The sequence below is a fragment of the Psammomys obesus genome, unplaced genomic scaffold, assembly GCF_907164565.1.
Source record: "Psammomys obesus unplaced genomic scaffold, mPsaObe1.curated_primary_1811, whole genome shotgun sequence".
Taxonomy (NCBI): Eukaryota; Metazoa; Chordata; class Mammalia; order Rodentia; family Muridae; genus Psammomys; species Psammomys obesus.
The window spans coordinates 1,424,690-1,426,809 of record NW_026590407.1 but is presented as its reverse complement, the minus strand read 5'-3'; the positions used below and the strand labels follow the sequence as shown (position 1 = coordinate 1,426,809).

General features: G+C 36.5%; 1 pseudogene; it reads right to left on the bottom strand.

Annotated features, from left to right (window-relative positions):
* Positions 1-668: 668 nt before the first annotated feature.
* Positions 669-1,427, bottom strand: LOC129676771 (40S ribosomal protein S15-like; annotated as a pseudogene).
* Between the last annotated feature and the right edge of the window lie 693 nt (positions 1,428-2,120).

The window sequence follows — 2,120 nt, the reverse complement described above, 5'->3', positions numbered from 1 at the left end:
GGATGCAACCAGTCTTGATGAGACCTGATAGACTAGGGTCAAATAGAAGGGGAGGAGGACCTCCCCTATCAGTGGACTAAGGGAGGGGCATAGGTGGAGAAGAAGGAGGGAGGGTGGGACTGGGAGAAGATGAGGGAGGGGGCCACAGCTGGGATACAAAGTGAATAAATTGTAATAACTAATAAATCAATTAAAAAATAAAAAACAAATAAAAATAGTCTCCAGTCAAATAAGGTTTCTAATCTTTTTCACAAAGGAAAGAAAATGACATGGAACCAGGTATTTTCTAAAAATTCTGTCTTAACACCAATGTTTGAAAGTTTTTTTGAATGATCTGTTTCTTCCTTTCTGAGTATATGCTTAACTTATTTAAATATCCACATCATTTACTATCAAATAGTAATTGGTATAAAGAATAATGTAAGCTTTTTTGTTATCTCCATTGTAATGTTCTGCAAATTTACTGTGCATGATTTATAAAATCAAATCATTAAATGTTTATTTAATGGGAAAATGTCTTACATATCTTTAGTGTCTTGCAATCACAGCTCTAAGAACTATAAATAACATTTTAATATTTTTAATTGACAAATTATAATTTTATACACCTGGGGCATAGTATAGTGTTTTGAAATACTTTTTAAAACATGAGTCTTTATTGGCCAATGCTATTTGATGGGGATAAAGCTGGAGGAGTGGGTGGTACCAATGCCAGGCTGGCCATGCTTCAAGGGCTTGTAAGTGATAGAGAACTCATCTAGGCAGTGGTTGATCATCTTCAGCTTGATCTCCACCTGGTTGAAGGTTTTGTCATTGTACACACCCGCCCTGCTGCCCACCATCTCGGGCAGGGTGATCATGTCCCTCAGGTGCATCTTCACCACCTCGGAGGTCTCAATGGGTTGAACCTCCTTGGCCTTCCTCAAGTGTTTGAGAAGCCAGTGCTGCTTCTACCGCAGAAACCGGTTCAGGCGCAGCCTCTGGCAGGCACTGTACAGGTACATCAGCTGCTCATGGGACGTGTCCAGCAGCTGGTCCAGGTCCACGCTAAGACAGGTGGACTTGCAGAAGGTCCTCTTCTACTCCACTTCAGCCACCTCGGCGGCTTCTCGGAAAAAGCTGTTTTGAAGTATTTCAACAATATAAAATGATTAATACAAGATAATTAATATTTCCATCACCTTACATATTTTTGGTGAGATACTGGAAATACAATTTTTTCACTGTTTTCAAATGTGAAGAAATTGTTATTAACTATGGCCACTCTGCTGTTATAAATAAGTTTTAATAACATTTTCCTTAAAAATGTTTTCTCTAGTAGTCAGCATAAGAATAACGAATATTCATTGAGTTCTTTTATTATACATGGCAAGAGGATAGGCATTTTACTTAATGTACATTGCCTCATTTCAAACTTACAACTCCATACGGGGATTTTTTTTTAAATTTGCTTTATTTTAAAAGGTAGTAAAATTATTATTATTTACCTTGTAAAGAAATATAGTGGGAGGAGTCACTAAATTACCATGTATTATAACCTTATATTTAACTATGAACAGTAATAATGACTAATGTGTATTAACTGCTTGGTTTGTACCGGAAGTATTTTATCTGGATAATTGCAACACATACACTATAAGCTTACACTTGACAACTGAGAGTCTAAGGAAATAAGCAACTGGTCAAAGCCACAGCATGCACTGGACAACTGAGATCCATGTATGATTTTTTACAGATTCTAATCTGTGTTCTCAAACACTTCTCCTGTTTACCCACATTCTGTTTTTAGAATATCAGAAGCTGAATAATATGTAAAGATAAGAAATATATCTTACTTGTGGTTATGAAGGCTAAAAAGTTCAAGGTCAGGTAGCCTTATGTCCTAAGGCACCACCATTATGACCTTAAAGTTAATTAGGTCATAACATCTCCACCTTCAAATGGTATAGTTTCAGAAAGTTCTTACCCTCTTGCCATTTTATGAAGGGGATGAAATATCAGCACGGACTTATAGTGGAGTCATTTAAAACTATAGCACCATTAAAATGTCTTCCTACTATATTCTGTATACTTTGGAAATCATCAGAGCAGCAAAGTTTTGTTTGTGATCTTTGTCTTGA